Raw genomic sequence first — 20,914 nt, 5'->3', positions numbered from 1 at the left:
TGGTAAGCCTTGACCTAGACCGGAAGGTTGGAAGGGGTGAGACCCGCAGTGAACAATAGAATGCTTTAGTGAGGGCGGAAGCTAAGCTAATAGTATTTTAGGGCGAATTGAGACCGGAAAGAGATATTCATTGCCCCTTAGACCGACACATCGACTAATCTGTGACCTTAACTACAATTAATTGACATTCATTGATGAACCGACATTCTAGTTTCCTTTCCCTGTGCTTAATTTCTCTCATCTCTATTTCTCTTACCTTAATCTCGTTAGTTTAGTCAAAACAATCAAACCCCCATCTTGTGACCGTAGACAGACCGAATAGACAAGTAGATAGTGACCGCCTCCCTGTGGAGATCGACCCTACTTACTGCTAGCTTCTGTTAGTGTAACTAGGTATTTTATTTTTGGTACCTGACGACGGTATCAACAACCACGATCGATCAGTAGAGTCCGCAAACGCAGGCGGGATTGGGTGTTTGATTAAAGAGCTTTCCAATACGTACCCTCACCCCTTACTCAGAACTTTTGGATAAAGGATGGCCTTATCCTGGGCGTACGAGAGTCATTCTAGCGATATGATGCTAAAGGGGGACGAGTCCTTATCTTTAGTACCTATGGCAAGCACCGCTTTTTGCATGATTGACCTAGGTATAAAGTGGATTCGAACGGTTTCCAGGCATCTCATAATTGCTTGGTGGCGACTCCGAATAACTCTGCATCGTTTCGAGACCTTTACTGAGAAGAAACCAACCGATCTAAAGTGATCTAGTCGAAAGCATTTTTACGCCGCCGAGCGTGGCTTTCATAAGACCGTTATATGTCCACAGATTGGCTTGGCGTGCTGGTGGCCCGTGTCTACAGACTGGTAGGTGGCCCACGTCCACAGACCGGTAGGTGGCCTATGTCCACAATTTATTATATCATTTGTCATTAGATTAGTTTCCATTATGCATGAGTAATTTATTGGTCTAGGGATTAAGGGAGCCATGCATGAGTAGTATTTGCAATTGTTGAAATAGGATGTTTTAATATCAATTCATTGTTTCTTTAACATGTTGGCATTATTTGTTAATCTTTGATAAATGATCACTATCTGAGATTAAATTTGTTAATTCACTTTTATAAGTCTAGAGGCACGAAATTGAATTAGACTAAGCATGTTTTAGTAGACGACCTAGCGATAGCGAGAGCTCATTAGAATCTGTTCTATGGTTGACAATAAGGCTGAGAGGTGGTTGTCTTTAAGCCTAAACAATTAACGATATGAACAACTCCTATATTTAACTTGAGCATTTACATAATTTGCATGTGTGATCCAACCTCCCTAGACCCTTCCTTTATTATTATTGTTTCATAAACCCAACCAAACAAATCGATAATCGACATTGATAGAATTCACCCCATAACAACTTATATAGCAACTCCCGTCTCCTTGTGTTCGACCCATATTACTACATTCATTTGTGTATAGGGTATTTATCTTTGATTAGGTTGCGACAGCCTATTAACATGTGTGATCATGTGGTGGATTTGACGCGGTACATGCGTGGCATGGTGTGTGGAAATGGAAGTGTTGTTCATGGTTGGGTCACATTACGAGTAATTTTGGCATTGTTTAATTGTTGCATGGAGTCCGCATATTCGTGATTGATGTGCATACATGTTAATGTAAGATATTTGACGCGATATAGATACGTAATAATAATCGAGTTATACACCGTGATAAATATGTATACATAACCAACATGAATGGGAGTTAGTTATGGGATTATAGAGTGGAACAGTGGGTTTCACCTGAAACTTGACCTTTGGTACGCTTGTAGATAGGGGATTAGATCAATGAAATTATAACTGCATGAGGTTTGATTATGGAATTACAATGAGTAAAAGAGGGTGTTGAACCTGGAACATAGTCATTTGTGGAAATTTAGTAATGGACGTACGAGAGCACACTTTGAGGTTTGACAGTTGAACTTCGGGACGAAGTTCTCTTTTAGGGGAGTGAATATAACGATTCGGAAATTAAGGAAAGAGGAAGTACGGAATGTAAGAAAGCAATAAGAGTAGAACAACGAACTTTGATGTGAGAGTGATAATTAGAAAGAGCGTATAAAGTTGATAAGCATGTGAGACGAGAGAGAGTACATAAGGATCAATGATGAGACGGGAGAAAAAGAGAGAAAGAGGTGAACTTCCGGGACGAAGTTCCTTTTAATGGGGAAGATTGTAATACCTCGTAAATTCTAGAGCTAGTACTCGGTCGAGTGGCCGAGTACTCGACCGACTAAACCTCACTCGACCGAGTGAGAGACCGAGTTAGTCTGAAAAGTGGTTAAGGCTCCTGATTCGTAGATCACTCGATCGAGTGGAGGTTCATTCGACCGAGTGAACCGAACACTCGACTGAGTGCTGCGGGAACCCCTGAGTTTTTCACGCGTAGTATTTTCTATTTATGGGCCATGACCCATATATATACCCTATTTTTTGATTTTTCCCATTTCTAAACCCTAATTCCTTCTCTCTAAACCTCTCCTACCTCTCTCTACAATTCCTCCTTCTCTAAATCCTAGATCTACAACTTTGGGTGAAGAATTTGGAAGATTCATTCAAATATTCTTGTTCCTTTTCACTTGGTGAGTATTATACTAACTTTTTCCCTTTAATTTGGATAATTCGTTTTAAGACTAAACCCTAGAATTTGGGGATTTTCATGGGTAATGTTAATTAGTGATCTAATTAGTATTAGGAGTAATTAATTGGTAATAATGAAGGGTTAACTAGTATTATTAGTTGTTGTAGGATGATTTGGGATAGTTGTTATGGAATTATGTAGGATGATGCTTGGTGGTTTCAGATTTGCTTATGGAGTATGCTAAAAGGTAGGTTAATTCTACTCGGTTTTAAAATTGTGGTCATTACATATGTTGTGGTTAATGTTTTAATTAGTGTCACATAATTAGAGTAATTGAATTATAACATGTTTAGTGGTTAATAGCATCATTAAGAAGATAAGTATGTCGGTTGAATTGCATTATAACATGATATTGGTTAAGATGACTTGATGAGTCGGTAATTGGCATATTGTGTGGTATCTTGCATTATTGTATTTGTCATGTATATTAGAGAATTTGACGGTTGTGATTGTTGGTGATGTTACTTGGTTATTGAGGAGACGTAAGACGGTTGAAAGATCGTCTTACGCTTAAATCGCCTCTTGGAGCTTCCCACTCCAAGAAGGATGTGCATATTAATGGCTTGAGTCATGGAGGGACTCGTGTGGTTGAGACACGACGTATGGGGATCCGGTTGGCTTCCGGACCCGGTACGTCTGGGTGTGTCCCGGTACCTGTTTGTGATTGTTGGTATGTCTGGACGTGTCCCGGTACCAAGGTGGTTGTCGGTGTGTCTGGGCGTGTCCCGGTACCGTGGTGGTGGTTGTTTGATAGCGTCTCATTTATATTATAGTCATGTTGCATACTCACACACTTTGAGTCGTGTCACAGTTTATTTATTTATTGAAACTGACGTTTGTGTGCCTGTGTAATTATTACCTATTTTCGGGGTGGTCTGTGTCGATCCATGTGATATTTCCAATCATATGGGGAGCAGGTTAAGTACATGTTTACTTGTTTACGTGATCGGGATTTGGGCCACGCCTTGGACTCGGAGTCGAGTAGTGTAGCATGGATGACATAGCCGTAGACGAGTTGTATTTCATTTATTCATTAGTTTATGTTTGTAATCACTAAACTTCTATTTATAATAAATGTTTCTTGATTGTATCTCTGATTTACCGCCTCGGGAAACCGAGATGGTAACATCTCCCAATTGCCTTGGCCGGGTAAGTAGGAGGTGTTACAGGCGCAATAGATGCTGCGACATTTCCAGAGGGCGCATCAGTTGATGCGATTCTTCCCCACGTCGTTTCTCTGCTGTTTCCGTCAAAAGGGTTTTAAAAGATGATTTTAAAAGACGGTTTGAGCATAATAATGATATAAATTCTTACATATGTTATAATACATAAATAAAACAAATAAAATTGGGATTTTACACCCTCAGACTTACATGTTTGACGAAACGAGTTTGACTAAGTTGTCGTTTAGTGATTGCTGACTCGATGTACGAATGAAAGTGCCCTTAAAAAGGATTTAAAACAGATTGATTAGATTGATTAGGTGGAGTTGGTCATATTGGTCGGTCTATGCAACGTGACTGGTAGTCAGAATAATCTGCGTTTATGTGGTCGCGTAGAGCAAGCACGTAGGCGTCGAAAAGCAAGAGCGTGGTCTTAGAATGCAAAGGGAGAAGAGAATGGCGGACACTTGCGTGAGAAATATGTGAGATGGAGGCCTCTATTTATACTAATCACGAGGTAGGGTTTAGGAAAGGGATATGGAAGGAAATAGAAAAGGACAAACCGACTTAGGTTAAAACACGGAAACTTGGATGAAAAGAAAGCCCCGAGAAAAGGCGCAACAAGTGTTGCGACCCTTAGAAGAGGCGCACATACCGCTGCGTTTTCTCCCGGGTAGTTTCCTTCTGCGTAAGAAAGCGCGTTTGACAGCCTGTCGCATTTTAGGCATAACTTTCTCTACAAAATTCGGATTGAGGTGATTTTGGTAGGGTTGGAAAAATAAGAGAAAGATCTAGAACTTTATATGAAATAGGCCAGACCCAAAAGAGTTGTTATCATCTCGTAAAATGGGCCTAAAGGTCGGGTTGTTATTTTAGATAAATGAAATGCACATTTTGCAATATAAACTTAAGTTTAGCCTAAAGAAGTGACATGGGACTCAAAATGAGATATACTCTTAACATTTATGACATCCTAACCTTAGGTAGACAAGCACGTTGCTTTTTGACTTGGGATTAACGAATTTAGAAAATGAAACGGTTTTTGACCCGGACTCTAAATGTACTCTAATTTTTTTTTTTTTATTTATGACGAGGGGGTTGAATCCCTCCGGGTCCATGCATTCCCGCACCACCACATGGACCATGTAAGCCACCCCCTTTTGAGGGCTGCAGTGGCCAAGTGATCATCGCCCCAGCTGGTAGTCGAACCCGGGACCTCTCAACTCCTGCATTTCTGCAAGTTTCAAGGTTTAACCCGGCTACCACTGGACTAACACCACTTGGTTAATGTACTCTAATTACTATCAAAACGACCGTAATGACACCTAGATGACAACCAAGGGGTAGACACAAGTGTACGAGTTACCTTTTATTAACTGATTTACGAAACGTCATAAAATCGCGACATATGCTAAACATGCGGCCCAATCATCACTGGGTGTTTGGCAGGAGGTGCAGAAACGAGTTCGACTTAATCGAGCAACCAAACAGCATCACATTTAAGCAAGTAAGTAAATAGGGCAACCAAACAACTTCGACCAATTCATGGGAAGTTCAATGCTAAACACATGTGAGTGGTTTGTGTTTTCTTATTAAGGTGGACTTAATCCATTTCTAGTGACAACCTGGGGGCTGTCCCACGAGTTATGTCTTCTCGAGTCTATGTTAAATACATTCATTAATCATTTCAATAAAAGTACAATTTTCAATCTACATATCATGCTATCTCTTTGTTTACCCTTTCCTGTGACATCAAGAATTGGTTTGAGACATTTTAAAATGACAACAACAACATGCCAAGTCAATGTGAGTACACTTAAATCATGTTCCATTCCTAGTTGTAGAGGACCCGAAACTCCGTGTCTATTTTGCTTTCCTATTCCATGTCTGGCAATAAAAACCCCTTGTAATAGCCTAGTTTAGGACGAGCCTATCTCAAGAGATTTTAGGGCGAATCCAGACCATCTCCCTTGTTAACGATCCATGACGAAAGGCAAGCCCATTCCCCACAATAAACAACCCGTTTACTAAAAACCAACCCGTTTCACACCAAAGGTGCTAGTCTGGCCCAAATCCATGCTAGCACGCAAATTTAAGACGATACGAGTCATGATCAAAGATAAAGGCTCATTCAGGAGAAAGTGGTGCCAATGTCCAAGGCCGCATTATGCCCGTAATCCAAGACAAAAGAGTCAAAAGAAGAAGGCTCAATCGAGCAAGTCAATGTCAATATCCAAAGTCAAAGTTATCTTCAAAAATCCGAATCAAGAATCTGAGCAAAAAACCGAGATATATTCCAGACCAAGAATCCGAGTCTGAATCAAGAACAAGCCTGAAATCAAATACTGAAAAGAATAATTGTTCATCAAGCTCCAGAGATTTGTTCATCAAGCTCCAGGTATTAAGCTCATGCTACATCAAGTTAGGATACCCCATTTCCAAGCCACATTACAAGCCATAACCCCATAAATCCTTAGCTCCACCAAATCAAGCTCCAGAGATTTGTTCATCAAAGCCTCTTATTTGCAAGCTCCACATTTCAAATATCCAATCTAGTTTCACCTTGACCCAGACACAGAGTCTTCCAATACTTTGCTACCCAGAACGGGATATACCCAATTCATCCTTAGGGTTTGTTGAGTGTGCTCACACGACAAGGAAATTTTTTACAAACTTAATTATACCTCTTTGCTCTATGGTCAGAGGGAGTTATCTCAAATCGGTTTTTTGAGTCGCCCAAGGTTGTGCTTGTCTACCTTATTTATTATTATTATTATAGTATTGTATTAATATTATTATTATTAGTATTACATGAGCATCACACGCCCAAGTACACGGCCCAACATCAATTCTCGACACATTCATTATTTATTATTTTATTCCGTCTCACACACTATCCACTAATTATAAATATCATTATAAACAATTAAAATGCTCAATTCATAATTATGAATGTCATTAAAATACGAGGTATTAGAGATTAAATTAAGATTGTTTTAGCTCAACTTATCTTTGATGTGTTACCATATTTCCATCTTTGTTTATATAATTGATGAATAAGTGACGATTGTTGATGGTAATAGCAATCGCTCCGGTGTAGTGGAGAGACAAGAATTTTCTATTTTCTTTTTGTTGAAAAGAAAAGGGAGGGTGGGAGAAGATAGAGAAGGATAAGGGAAGAATGAGAAGGGCAAAAACGTAAAAGTGTAAATAATTGAGTAAATAATGTATATTAAAGAGCGACACCCTTTCGAAATAAGGGTTTCAACAATTTTATATTGAAATTGAGGCAAGGGACGCGACAAAGGCTAAGGTCGTAAGGAGAAGTGGCGATACATTGTGGCCAAAAATATTAGTAAAAAGGGGCTCAGCGGAGGCTTGAACCCACATTTCCCTAGGAAAAGCCCTTAACCTTATCCGCTAAACCACGCCTGTTTTATTGAGTTTTACAGCACGGACAAATAGAAGTAACTGATTCTCGACTTTATTTTCGGGAAAAAATTCCAGCAACTGAGGCCCAGGACCCAGGTTCGCCCTTGAGACCGACATACCCGTTTTAAGATTTGAATAATTCAAATAACATTCAATTTGGATAGGTAAGGCAAAATTTTGGCCGACTTATATCCTAGGTAGCACGAACACTTCTCCTAACTAGCTGTCCCGTGTCCAACGTCGTGTTGGACTGTCGAACACACACCTAAACATGTTATAGTTTAGACGAGAAATAAAATGTCAAAAGAGATTGATTAGAAGATGAGTTTGAGTGAGAAATGAGAATTAGTTATAGTCAATGTCAAATTTTACCTTCACTTATTTAAATTCCCCTATATACTAAGAGAATAAAAATTCTCAAATGTTATCCCTCCAAAAGGAATCTCGCTAAATATAGAAACATGTCTTTTTTTCATTACTTTTTTTCTTTTATATAATATTTTAGGGTAAATTGTTGATTACAGCCTTTTATAAACCTCATTTTGAAAATTACAGCCTTATATAATTTTTTTTGAAAATTACATCCAAAATATTACTTTTCTTCTAAAATTGCACCAACTTGATGATTTCGGTGAATTTTTATGATGTTTTTATGATGTTTGGGGTGATTAATTGGTTTGTGTTAAGGAGAGGTAAGAAATCTGGGTAAGTAGGCTCTCAAATAATAAAGGATACATCATAAAAACATCATCAAAAATCACCAAAAACCTCAAGTTGGTGCAATTTTAGAAGAAAAGTAATATTTTGGATGTAATTTTCAAAAAAAATTATATAAGGCTGTAATTTTCAAAATGAGGTTTATAAAAGGCTGTAATCAACAATTTTCTCAATATTTTATAATCTTTTCTAAACTCTGAATTGTAATCATTTAATTAAAATAAAACAAAACTGATATAAATCTAAAAATTATAAATTCCTAAATCTTTTATTAGTGTTATTATTATATACTCCCTACTATTTCATATAATGTTTCCATTTCTCTAATATATGTGAGGAGTATTTTATTGAAAGAGAAACATCATATGAAATAAGGAGTATTTGGGAATGACTTAACAAATCACTACTCCGTAATCCTCGTTCCTATGCTTTCTAGTGCTTATTAGGGTCGTTCTTTATCTTTAGTTCCCTACTTTGCATATTCTTTGAGGTTTTGTATCCTTGGTAGGAGAGGATTGTTAACCTTGCATTTAAGGAACAAAGTGGAGCTAAATGGAGTGCATCTAATGACCAAGCATCTAAGAGGAGACCAATAATAAAAGCCGGAGTGAAAAAATCAAGTAGAATGGGCAATGATGAAGACCCCCATGACCCCTTAACGATCCCCACTGATCCTTAGGCAGTCAAAACAAGAAGAAGAAATGATGATCAAAGATCCGGGCGACCTGAGCTCAGGACGAGCGTCCCAAGCCACAATCCGGGCGTCTCGTGGTCAAGTCGAGCGGATCCCTGGGCAGCACGAGCATACTTCAAGGTCAAGTCGGGCGGCTCCTTATGGGACTTGAAAGGCACTAATCTTCTTCTTAGGGACTTAATCGTCATTTAAATCCTTAGTTACCCTAATTCTTGTACTTAGTATAAATACCCCATAGTTTTAAAGGATTAATCACCAACTTTTAGTGATCAATAATCAAGATTTAATCAAGTTAATTTACCAATTTAGTTTAGTAGATTATCCTAATCAAGTTGTAATTACTCAATTCAATATTAATCAAATCTTAATTACTCTTTAATCATTCAAGTGTTCTTAGATTTAGTTGGGTAATTTGAAGACTATTTGGGGTTTATTGAAGAATTGACAACTCTTCATCATCCATCAAGTTAGTCTTCTATTATTCTTTGCTTATTATTTGGATCATCCTTAAGTTGGTATAATCTCTTTTACTCTTTGCTTAATTAATTATTGCTTTTCTCATTCACCATGTTTAACCTTGTTAATATGATTGACACCCTTATTAGCATGTTTACCATGACCATGAGTGAGTAGTTTTCTAGCTAGGGTTAATGGCGGATTAGGGGAACTAAAACATGGGGGTAGATCCATACTTAATCTAATATGTTTTCATAAAGAATGCTTGCTTGTTGTAGTTTCAAGCACATGTTATGCTTGATGAATTGCTTGTTTGACAACCTTGCATGAATCTCCTATTCATTCAACAAGACTTGTAAGATATAAACTAACTCAAGGCTTGTTGGACCATGCATATAGTTGAATAGGAAGAAACTAAGTCGACTTGTAGGTGTTGTACAGTCTTGACCGACTCGTCTTCGGGGCCCAAATCTTCCTAGGAATTGTAAGACATAGACAAACTCGATTCCACTACAACAATAATTTGCTTACATCTATATAAGCATGTTTGTATGATCACCACCATGAATCCCCTATGAACCCATGATACCCTAGTGCCTTAATCAATTGTTTACAAACCCCTATTTGCTTGTTTGGCTTTTTTTTGTTTTTCTTTTTTTTTTTGGTGAAATGTGAGTATATTATATATAACGGATATCAAATACAGGAAAGGATAGGAAACATTCACAGCATTACATAAACTTTAGCTTTCCTAGCCATTCTATATCATGGCACTTCTTCAGACTTTTGTCACGCTCTTTGATCCTCTTCCTCATTTCTTCCAGGAGCATTTGAGCAACAATAGCAGGCCTCTGCAACACCTTCTCAACTCTACACCTATTCCTCTGCTGCCATAGCTGGTATATGGTCCCCATGACCATAGCATTTTGCACTCCCTTTTGAACTTTCGAGCCTCGCCTATGAGCATAACAGTCCAGGACATTTGAGTCAGGTATACTGAAAACAGTTCCCTGATTCACAAGATGTAGTACCTGCTTACTAAACTCACATTCAAAGAACAAATGCTGTTGAGTCTTAGCAGCCAGTCTACATAGGTAACAACTGTCATCAATGTACAACCCAAATCAAAGCAATCTGCTATTAGTGTGCAAGGAGTTATGAGCCATGAGCCACCCCATGAACCTGTGTTTAGGTAGGTTCCAGTTGTCCCACACCACACCATACCAGTCCACCTTAGGGCGTGAACCTCTTAGCCATTCATAGTAGCCTGCAGGAGTATAACCCTCTGGTTGAACAGTCCATTTCCCTTGACTGTACCTAACAGATAATTCTTATTTCACCCTACAAATCCTCCTCCAAACCCAACTGGAATTAGAGCTAGCTATGTATTCTTGCCAATCCCTCCCCTTAAGATAATTAGCATTCACCCATTTAACCCAGATTGACTCCTTCTTTGCTGCCACCCAATCCACTAGCCTTCCCACCATAGCTTTGTTCCATATCTCCTGATCCTTAATACCTAATCCACCCTCTTGTTTGGGACTGCAAATAGTAAACCAAGCCACAAGAGGATTTCTCCTGTACTCAGCACTGCCATCCCATAGGAAATTCCTACATGTGGCTTCTATTTTGTGAATGACACTCTTGGGAAGAATAAATAAAGACGACCAGTAAGAATACAAGGTATTAAGCACATGTTGCACCAAAGTAAGCGCCTGCATATGAGAACTTCCTGACACCATAACTATGAATTTTGTTGCAAATCTTCTCCACCAGACACTCGCAATCTTTTTTCTTTAATCTGGTAGTTTGAATGGGCATTCTTAGGTATTTGAAAGTCAAGGTTCCTTCACTAAAGCCATAAACCCTCAGAATATCGTACTTGAGCTCCTCATGTACTCCATTGAAATAAGCATTGGTCTTACTAGCACTCACTTTCAAGCCTGAGGTCTTGGAGAAAGTTGAGAAGGATTGTAAGAGCAACATCATAGAAGTAGCATCCCCATTGCTAAACATCAACACATCATCAGCAAACATCAAATTTGTGATTCTCAATTGTTTACAGAGAGGGTTAAATTTAAACCTGTATCTGGCAGCTGCATATTTTAATGTTCTTGTCAAGTACTCCAAGCATAGGAGTAAAAATAAGAGGAGACAATGGATCTCCTTGTCTTAAGCCTCTCTTACCAGGAAAATAACCAAACAACTCATCATTGAGAGCTAAAGAGAAAGTAGGAGTAGTAATACATTGCATGATCTTGTTCTTAAAAGCCTCAAGAAACCCCATCATATCCAGCAATTGATCCACAAAAGGCCACTCAACAGTATCATAGGCCTTTTGTAGGTCTATCTTGAACATACATCTTGGTGACATAGAGGGTCTCTCATAAAGTCTGATTAAATCTTGGCATATTAAGATGTTCTCCTGTATGCTTCTATTCTATATAAAAGCCCCCTGGTTATTGTCAACAATGTCAGGCAACACATCAGCTAATCTTGAGCAAAACAATTTAGAAATAACTTTGTACACTACATTGCAGCAGGCAATAGGTCGAAACTGGGACACATCTTTGGGTCTCTCACAGTTGGGGATGAGAGTCAAGGTGGTAGCATTAAACTATTTCAGAATCCTCCCAGTAATGAAGAAATCCTTGACAGCACTTATAACCTCATGGCCTATCTCTCCCCATGCATTTTTGTGGACATGGGCCACGGGGGCGCTTGGGAAACAAGCGTTTGCATTTGTGGAGTCGCCACCAATTTATTGTGGAAAATTGGAAACCGTTCGAATACCTCGTGCCATGTCAAGACACAAAGTAGTGACATGAACACTAAGAACTCGTTACCCTTAGCATTCTATGTCTAGAATGACTCTCGTGGATGCCAATGAACACGGATGTTCACAAAGATCTGGAGTAAGGGGTGAGGGTACGTATTAGGAAGCTCTTTTGATCGAACACCTAATCCCGCCCGCCTCGATAGCGGCCTCTACTAATGATTAAGGAAATTATCTATACTCGATATATTGTCGATTATATGCATGCAATGCAACATCCAAGTGTTAATCCTAACATGTGAGAATTAGACTAAGTCGGTGAACAATTAATTTAACATACATTTGAGTCGAAGTAGGGATTTAGATTCAATTACATGTGAAGGCATACAAGCAATGCGATAAAAGAAATACAATAATAAATAATGAAAATTACAATAATTACATTAGATTAATGATCTATGTCGAAAATACATTTAAAACGGATAATTTGAGAAAAAGAATAAATAAATGAACAGATTATTAACGATAATACGAAAGACAATTAATTGAATACGCAAACTAATTAAACTAGGTCAAGGCAGAACGGAATTTCAGAGACAGAAATCAACCTGGAACAGGCGCAGCAGAGCTGCGCCCTCCGGAAGAGGCGCAGCAGTTGCTGCGTCTGTTCCAAGGCTGAGTTATGGCTGTGAAGCCGGAACTGCAAATCGTTAGTATTCGTGGTTGAATTCAATGATTGATTACAATATTCGACTCGGATGAAAGTGATTTAATACATTAATTACATGTGAATGAGTCATAAAAACGATAAAACAAGGATGAAACGAATGTAAACGAATTAATTACACGAATGAAAGATTGATTAGTGACATGAGTGAACTAATTAGGTTAAATATGACGAATTAATGAAGAACTAATGACGGACAAACAGATGGGAATAAATCAAAGATCGAATTTCAGAAACTCAATATGAATGAATCGAATTTCTACAACCCGGATTGATTTTAATGACGAAAACCCGCAAATATTGGTTATAAGGGATTTAAGTCGAGATTTAACGATGGATTATATACTAACCGTGATTAATAATATGTAAAACTATCATATGAACGAAACAAGAACAAACAATGACGAAAGAAAACAAAGAAACGAAACTAACAGGGGACGAAGGAAGAAGAAAGGAAGCAGGAACTACGGCAGCCTCACGAAGAGGCGCAGCAGGTGCTGCGTCCCTTCGAAGAGGCGCAGCAGTTGCTGCGTCCTCTCTCGACATATGTCTCCTGATAATCCGTAAAAAGAGTTTTAAACATGGTTTTACAAATCGGTTTTAGAAGTACTTTCGACATAAACCTTACATGATGATTACAAAAAGTAAATAACAATAATAAAAGAGAGATTTACACCCTCAGACTTACATGTTTGACGAAACGAGATGAACTAAGTTTATGTTTTAGTGATGCTCGACTCGAATGTAACGAAAGTGCCCTCGTAAGAGGAAAACGATTAAGATTGATTAAGTTGATTATGGTGTAGTTGGTCAAATTGGTCGGTCATGCAAACGAGGCTGGTACTCATAAGGATCCGAGCTTACGTGGTCGAAAGTTCAAGCACGTAGGCGCCAAAAAGTAAGAACGTGGTCTAGAATGCAAAGGGAGAAGAGAAGGGCGGACACTCGCGTGAGAAATATGAGGAGCGAAGGCTCCTATTTATACTAATCACGTGAAGGAATTAGGGTTTTCGGAGAGACTTTGGAAGTGAATCTCGAAAAGATATGAAAAGATACGAAAAATACGCAGAAAAGGACTTGGGAAGAGGCGCAGCAGGCACTGCGTCTGTTCCCAGGTGGTTTCCTCCTGCGGAAGAAAGATTTCCGTGTTTAGTTTATGGAATAACGGATTAATTTTATTTTCCTTAATATTTTGTATGAATATTACGGGAAATTCTTTACCAAAGATTAAAAGATTGTGAAATATGGAATAGAAATATCCGGAACATTCCAGAACATTCTGACTCGGGATTTAGCGGTTATCAGAAAATGAAGACGGTTTTAGGCCCGGACTCCAAATGTACTCTAATTACTGTCAAAACGACCGTATCGGCGCGTAGATGACAATTAAGAGGTAGACACCAGTGTTTGAGCAATCACTTGATGATAAACTTACGAACTATCACAAATCGTTCCGCGTATAAAACATGCGGTCCAATCATCACCGGGTGGTTTGCGGGAGGTGTAGAATTGAGGTATCTACAGAGCCCCCACTTTGACTGAGGCTTGGACAAGGCGAAAGTCAAAGTATAGCCATCAGGTCAATCGAAGATTACAACCTGACGACTATGGCGACGCGAGGCGGCTCAAGGGGTCTGAACCAAGGACCTATCGTCGGGAACATTTTAGAGTCTGTCGACTATCGGGGAGGGTCATTTAAAGTCCATTAGACTACGTAATGAAGCTCGCCAGCCATAAGAAGAGACCATACCTGAGACTTCTTTCTCGAGATGCTTCTGGAGGTGCATAGGAGCTAAGGTTAAGCGTAGGAGCTAAGGTTAAGCGTATGAGCTAAGAGTAAGACCTAAAACATATATAAGGATTATGCTAGGGTGTGGGACCCTAAAGGAAAGCATCGACGGGAAGGAGGCTAAATATAAGTTCAACTTAAGGGGTAATCAAGGTTTGAGTGTAGAAACTCTAAGGAAGTGATGATCCTAAAGGAATATGATCCTAAAAGGAAAAGGTGATCCTAAAGGAATATGATCCTAAAGGGTATAAGTATGTGAACTCTAGGGAGTTTGGGAACTTAAAAGAAGCTAGGTGTGTGAACCTGGGTATATGAACCTAAAAGGACGGCTGGTATGGGAACTTAAAGGCTTATGAACCTAAGAGGAATTGGAATCCTAGGGTTAAGTTTAGGAAATTACTGGGTTACTAATTCTTGTTTTAAACGCGTGCGTCTAAGCTTTCTGAGGTATGAGAACTTCAAAAGGATTTATGGATTTATGAACCTAAGGATGTTGGTGTGAGAGCTTAAAGGTTTATGAACCTAAAGGAAGCCATTTTGGGATCTAAGAATCTAGGGGTAAGAATCCTAACTTTGGGTTTACGAACCTAAAGAAGGAAGCTCTGGTTTGGGAACTTCTGGAGAACGACACCTTTGCCGAACTCTATGAGGAAACAAAAACGTTGGTAGAAACTGCCGGGAGAAATCTGCTTGGGTCGTCTTCAAACAAACTTCAATAAGTCTTGGGGTTGATGTTGATCTCCACGTATTGAGAGGGATGATTGTCTGTCCGTGTAATCTCGTTGGGGGAACATAATCGGGAACTGATCTTCATGTCTCGAGAGGGGCGATTGGCTGTCCGTGTACTCTCACTGGGGGAACATAATAGAGGAACTGATCTCCATGTCTCGAGAGGGGCGATTGGCTGTCTGTGTACTCTCGCTGGGGGAACATAATCGAGAACTGATCTCCATGTCTCAAGAGGGAATGTCTGTCCTTTTACTCTCGCTGGGGGAACATAATCGGGAACTGATCTCCATGTCTCGAGAGGGAATGTCTGTCCGTGTACTCTCGCTGGGGGAACAGAATAGAGGTGTGTCGAAACACCTATCAAAGAATATTCGCTCGTTGTGGCAAGCGAGGTCTTGATAAAGTACTGCTTCTGATACTTACCTGCATGGTTAGTAGCCACACAAGAATGAAATCTAATATATTCACATAAGCAATTATTACATGGACCTAGAATGAGGAAACACATAGGTTTTTCAAAAGTTGTTTCTTTATAAAAGTTGTTAAAAACTTGTTCAGAGAAGTTTATCGTTTGTAATGCGTTATGCATATTCAATGGGCTTTAGACACGTGACTGACGCGGTGTAGACCTTATACGGACACAAAATATAGACTTAGCTTGGACTGACGCGACACAGGGATGACTTTGACAGACTTTGCTTAAGCATGCACAACCCCTAGCCAAGTGTGGGTGACAATGCGTATCAGTTCCAAAGGTATAAGAATTGCAAGAATGATGAAGGCATATAAAGGCAAGGCGTGAGGCATAGACCATCTGTCTACTAGGACATCTTTCACCACCGTTTGTTGTAAAAGAGACCCCTCTTGAGGTACGATAACTTCGAGAATCGATCTAAGACCTTTGTCATTTTCCGGACCGATTACTAGCTTGGCTTAAAATAAGATAGGAATAAAGGAAGGGTGGCATCTCAGAAGAGAAGCCCCCAGGATGAGAAGATGACTCTGGAATTTTGGTAAAAAAGAGGCTGGGCGACAATAAGAAGCCCCCAGTATAGAGGTGTTGGTTGTGGAAGGGATGTTAATTGAGGTTGGAAGGTTGAAATAGAGGTTAAAAGTTGATGGTTGAGGTGGTTGATAATTGAGATTGAAAGTTGGAAGTGGGGATGGTTGTGTCCTTGAAGACTGCCTACGTATTCACGTGAAGTGAAATCAAACCAGATCGTAGTTATGAGGTTTGGTTAATTTTGTTTGGGTGTTGTGGTTGTGTCCTTCTTGTGTAAGAAAGGACTGCCTACGTATCCACCTGAAGAGGTGAAATCAAACCATGCTCGTAGTTCAGGTGTGTGCCTAAGCTATGTTGTCAGGGCCTTAAAGTGCATGGGTCAGGAGAGTATATTCTTTTGGTGACTCGAAGAATCGATTTGAGATAACTCCCTATGATCATAGACCAAAGAGGCATAATTAATTTTGCAAAAATTTCCTTGTCATGTGAGCACACTTAGTGGACCCTAAGGATGAATTGGGTATGTCCCGTCCTAGGTAGAAATGTATTTGAAGACTCCGTGTATGGGTCAAAGTGAAACTGGATTGGATGTTTGGAATGTGGAGCTTGGACATAAGAGGCTTTGATGAACAAATCTCTAGAGCTTGATTTTGTAGAGCTAAGGCTTTATGGGGTTATGGCTTGTAATGTGGCTTGGAAATGGAGTCTCTTGGCTTGATGTAGCCTGAGCACATAAAGGTAGGTTAAAATGATGCGGGATCAAGTTTCCATGTCTTGGCCCTAAAGGATGGGTATACTTGACAAGCTTGAGAAGATTCTCAAAATTCCTAACTATCTCCCTGTAACGGTCTCGAGAAGGACTTAAGGTGTGTGATGTGTGAAAGGCTAAACGAGGGTGCTAGAAGACCATCTTCATTGACGTCTTGAGTCTATAGACTTCAGCAGTATTCTATATAACATTTGATTTCAGGCTTGTTCTTGATTTAGACTCAGATTCTTGGTCTGGAATATATCTTCGATTTTGCTCAGATTCTTGATTCAGGTTTTTTGAAGATCACTTTGACTTTGGATATTGACATGACTTGCTTGATCGAGGCTTTTTCTTTTGACTCTTTTGTCTTGGATATTGATCTTGGTCATTTCTCTTGATTGAGCCTTTATCTTTCATCATGGCTCGTATCATCTTGGATTTGTTTGCTACCATGTATTTGAGTCATACTAGCACCTTTGGTGTGAAACAGGTTGGTCTTTAGTAACACGGGTTGTTTATTGTGGGGAATGGGCTTGCCTCCCGTCATGGATTGTTAACAAGGGAGATGGTCTGGATTTGTCCTAGAATCTCTTGAGATAAGCTCGTCCTAAACTGGGGTATAGCGAGATTTCTATTGCCAGACATGGAATAGGTACGAAAAGAACACGGAGTTTCAGGTCCTCTACAACTTGGAATGGAACATCATCTAAGTGCACTCACATTAACTGTCATGTGTTGTTGTTGTTTGTTTTTAAAATGTCCTAAATCGATTCTTGTTGTCACAGGAAATGGTAAAGAAGAGAATATGATAGAATACGTGGATTGAAAAGTGTGCTTTTAATGAAATGTATTTAACATAGACATGAGAAGACACGTGACTCGTGGGACAGCCCCCAGGTTGTCACTAGAAATGGAAATGGACACGAAGAAAGACACTATGACAAGATTATGGGATTGAAAGCCTAAGACTCGGACTCTGACTCGGACTCGGACTTTGACTCGATTTCAGATCCAGACTCGTAATCATCGGCCCATGCTTGAGCATTTATTCTTCCAGCAATTGGCTTCAGCATCTGACTTTGAGCATTCACCCATTTGAGCACCCCGTCCTCATTATTGGGAACACTGAAAGGATAACAGTCAAGAAGAGTTTCCTGATAAGTGGTGTATCCATAAGGATTGCCTAACTTGTCGTGTGGGTTAAAAGTTGAGAGGCACAACTTCCCGCTTTCGATCATATCCTGAATGACATGTTTTAATTTGAAACATTTCTCTGTATCATGCCCTTTGCCTCTATGGTACTGGCAATGGGCATTACTATCCCAGAATCTAGACTTCTTTTCTGGATCTAGTGTAGGACCGATTGGCTTCAACATTCGTCGCTCCATGAGTCTCTGAAGGGCATCGTTGTATGTAATACCAATGTTGGTAAATTTCCTAGGAGGTGTATCCTTCCTCTCGGAAGCCTTTGTGAATGACCTTGGAGAGTTGTTAGGTTTCTTTGACGAAGGCTCCATGAGGTTGCCTTTGTTGATTTTGATTCTTGGATGAGAAAAACTAGGAATGGATTGTACACTTGTTGCTTTCTCCTTAGGACTGTCAAGTTGAGGGTTTGTCTGGACACTTTTCATTTTGAGAAGTTAAGCATCAAGCTTCTTATCCATTTCAGCAAATTGATTCTCCATCTTGGAAAGTAGAGAGTTTAGATTATCAATAGCCCCCTCTATTTTTGAAAATTTGTTGTTGAAGGCCATGGAAAGCATGAGCATTCCACTTTGGATATCGTCGTCTTCGAGCACGTTGATATCTCCATCGTCACAAGGATCGAGGAGATGAGAACAGTCTAGAAATGATTCTTCGTCATGTTTAATGATATTAGACCCAAGAGGGTCGATTTTCTTGGATTGCCCGACAGAAGGTGGCTTAGGAAGCTTGCCTTCTTCGATCATATCTTGAATGGTGTGTTTCAAGAGAAAACACTCTTCAATATCATGACCTCTACCTTGGTGATATAAGCAGTATTTGTTGCCCTTCCAGAGGTTCACCTGTTTCTCTAAAGGTGGATCTAGAGTTGGCCCTATTGGATGTAGCTTGCCTTGGGTAGAGAGTCTCTTCAAAGCATCGGCATAAGACATGCCTAAATCGGTAAGCACCCTTTGATGCCTCCCAGGTTTCTTTTCAGCTGTTTTCGGCTTTCTAGGACGATGGTTATTGCAAGAGGTAAGATTTGGACGACCTAGACTAGAGGTTTCTCTAGGTGGCGTGTTCTTTTCCACCATTCCATTCTCGAGGGTGAGGACGCGAATGCTTAAATTTTCCACTATAGCTTGAACTCCTAAGACCATGGCATAAATATCTTGGAGAAACACGGTGATGGTGGCTTGATCTGCCTCGTGACTTTGCTGACTGACAGAACTTGCTGGATTCATGTTCGATAGAAATGACGCGTATTACAACTCAATTCGACATGGGATCACGCATACTAAGGCAACAAACAAAGGAAGGGACAAGATGACAAATCTAGACTTGACTTGTGAATTCGTGAAACGTCGTGAGCGACTTCTCGTGTTTGAATTCATGGTGATTGACTTTTAATTTTAGACTCGAGTGTTAATTTTGACGGAGTGACCCTCATATGATTGACTTTATTGATGGGATTGATGACACGTGTTAATTCTAATTTGTGTTGTTTAAGACAGACTTGACTCGAGGTTCGGGTATGTGTGTCCCGAACGTGTACTAGGAGAATTCAAGAAACGGGTATGGGAATGACTCAATGTGTTAGCCTCGAGTGTGTGAGTCGAGGTGTGGAAATGTTTAGATCCTAATTGAGTGGGGGTAGGGAGTCCAAAATGACGGCGTGACGCCTTAGGGCTTGACTGGAACTTTGAAAAGACCTAAAATGTAGAGGAAGACGGGTTTATGACTCGACAGAGTTCCGACTAGGACATAGTCGGTTCGAATTTTGACTCTAACTTAGCCCAATTGAATTTACATATTTACATTTACATGGTTGGAAAATACTTAGAAAAAATGTATTTTTTTTTTGGTTTTTTTGGTTTTTTCTTTTCCTTTTTTTGGTTTTTTTTTTACGTTTTTTTTTTACCTTACATGGGTTTTTAAATGGGTTTTAGGCCCGAAGTTTGACTCGACATTTGGATAGAGTTTTGACTGGTTTTGCGCTAATATTAGGCCTATGTTTCGAAAATTTACATTTTAAAAGAGGTTTTGATTTTACAAAATTCGTCATGGTTTCGTTTAGAAAATGGTGATCACATATGGTACAAACATTTATACAGGCATTATAACGGGATGCTGAGTGCATTTAGAAGGGTTTTGGTTTAAAGGGTGGGTTGCCATACCGAACAATCAAACCCGGGGTCTGTGGAGAGGCTCGTACCAAACAAGAGTAAGGCCGATTCCTAGTCCATTTCCTCAAGTAGTGAAAGTCCTTGATACAAACAAGAGTAAGTACCATGGTATGGATCACGTCAATCGATATCCATCCTTAGGGCCAAATAAGAATTAGGACCGTCTAGACGGGACGATTGGTCGAATGGGTTGGGTTGGGCCTAGGAAGGCCGAATGAAACGATCTAGGAAGACCGAGTTATGAAAACCGACAATTGTCTTGTACAAACTATTCCCTAACCTTGTTCAAGTTTCACCCTTTTGGCTACACGTAAGTGTATTATCCCCAGCGGAGTCGCCAAACTATGGACATGGGCCACGGGGGCGCTTGGGAAACAAGCGTTTGCATTTGTGGAGTCGCCACCAATTTATTGTGGAAAATTGGAAACCGTTCGAATACCTCGTGCCATGTCAAGACACAAAGTAGTGACATGAACACTAAGAACTCGTTAGCCTTAGCATTCTATGTCTAGAATGACTCTCGTGGATGCCAATGAACACGGATGTTCACAAAGATCTGGAGTAAGGGGTGAGGGTACATATTAGGAAGCTCTTTTGATCGAACACCTAATCCC

Source organism: Silene latifolia, chromosome 6, assembly GCF_048544455.1.
Source record: "Silene latifolia isolate original U9 population chromosome 6, ASM4854445v1, whole genome shotgun sequence".
NCBI lineage: Eukaryota > Viridiplantae > Streptophyta > Magnoliopsida > Caryophyllales > Caryophyllaceae > Silene > Silene latifolia.
The sequence above is the reverse complement of the archived record's forward strand: the minus strand, read 5'-3'. Positions refer to the sequence as shown.